This window comes from Microtus ochrogaster, chromosome 6, assembly GCF_000317375.1.
Source record: "Microtus ochrogaster isolate Prairie Vole_2 chromosome 6, MicOch1.0, whole genome shotgun sequence".
Taxonomy (NCBI): Eukaryota; Metazoa; Chordata; class Mammalia; order Rodentia; family Cricetidae; genus Microtus; species Microtus ochrogaster.
The window spans coordinates 52,765,031-52,767,040 of NC_022013.1; positions in this window are offsets into that span (position 1 = coordinate 52,765,031).

Below are 2,010 nucleotides of genomic sequence, written 5' to 3' on the forward strand. Positions count from 1 at the left end.
AAGGAGAAAGAACAAAAAAGTAAAGTGGAGAGTGGTAGAGGAAAGCCTTTAGCCTCTACACACACACACTAATGCACACAAATTTTAGAAAAACTCACTTCACGGATGAATGCACACATCTTACTGGTTTCTCATCCACCAGCCGTGTGCTCTTGGTCCTCAGTTTCCACACAGTCCTCTCTCCACTTAGTGTGGCCTCGTGGAAACCGCCCGAGGATGAGTGGAGAGGGCCCTAGTCCTTGTGTGTGCCTTTAAGCAAGGCTGCATCCTCCACACTGGTAAAGCGGGTGTGAAAACTGCACTTGTCATTTGGAAGTATTTATGAAGAATCCCGGAGGGCTTGGCGAGTAGGATGCCAGCCCTCCACTGGAGCATCTCCTGAAGAGAGAGACGTGAAGCTGGAGGCTAAAGGCAGTAGAGGTATATTTCCTTCTCCTTATAGGACAGTGAGCATAATCATGGCTACAGACCCACAATCAACACCGATCTGCATAGACATTATTGGGAATTTTGTTTATTTATTTTAAAGATTTAGTGTGTGTGTGTGTGTGTGTGTGTGTGTGTGTGTGTGTGTCTGCAGGTATATTGAGGTGATTCCTGATGTATGAAGAGGCCAGAAGAGAGTGTTGTTGAATCTCTTGGAACTAGAGTTACAGGTGGTTATCAGCTACCATGTGGATGCTAGAAACCAAATTTAAGTCCTCTGGAAGAGCAGAAGATGCTCTTAACCAATTAGCCACCTTTCCAGCCTTTTATTTTTTCTAATTATTATTTTACATGTATGATTGTTGTACCTTCATGTATCTCTGTGTGCCATGTGTGTACTGTACCTAAGGAGGTCAGGAGACAGCATCAGATCCCCTGTAATTGTAATTACAAAAACTGGTCCAGGTTAATGTGATCAGGCTATGTTTGGTGATGGACATGTGTTTGAATAGCTTCTAGCCTCTCATGGGTCTAAGAATTATCATACCTTTCTTGATAACTATACTTTGATTATGTGGCTCTCAGGTCCTTACAGACACTCTGTAAGGTGTCTCAAAGAGATAAGGGACTGACAACTATAAATTTTAAGTGATTTTTTTTTTCTTGAGACAGGGTCTCATGTATCCTAGGCTAGCCTCAAACTCCCTATTGAATGATAAATTAGGACATCACTGCCTCTAGGTATGATGGAGGCGATGGCTTATTGTAGATATGAGGGAGAGCAGACCCAGAGGCAGCTGGGAGGGTCTAGACTGAACCAGGCCATGAGAGGAGAGAGTGGTGGGGGAGAGCATGAGAGGAAGCTACAAGAGAGTGGGGAAGACGGCAGAAGAGGAGCGGTGGCCAAGAAGCCAAGAGTGAGGCAGGACACCAAGACACCTCATGTCCAAAATGGTTGGGTTGTCTGGGGATCAGGCTGGGGGAAGGGAAGGGAAGTGCAGCCCCTGGGAGGGAGAGGTTTAGGCAAGGGAAGGGGTGAGAAGTGCTGAGAGAAGACACAAACAGACACTGGGTGGGACTTGTCCCAGGTTTCTTTGAGACCTTTGTAGCTAAAGATGGCCTTAAGCTCCTGCTATCCTCCTGCTTCCGTCTCCCAAGTGATGAGAGGCCTGTGCTACTAGACCTCATTTATTTGGTACTGGGATTGGAACCCGGTGTTTCATGTATGCTAAGCAACATGCTATCGACTGAGTTACTTCACTCAACCCTAACAATTGTAAATCTTATAAAAAATATTCTGCCTAGGGATAGAGTTCAGTAGTAGAGTCCTTGCTTAAAATAAATGTCCTATGAAAAGGGACTTTAGCTGCCTATGGTTAATGCGTTGGCTGGGACAAATGCTAAATTGTCTTGGCAGCCTTGATCTCTCCCAGGTTGAGGGGAAATCCAGCCTTGGGCTGCAGGGGACTGTGTAGTGTTTGTTTAGTTCTCTTGCGGGCATTAGGTGACAGAACCCTTTGAGCTGTTAAGGTTTGGCACTGTTAAGATTTCTGTATAGCAAAGTAGAGCCATTAGTTTTGAATA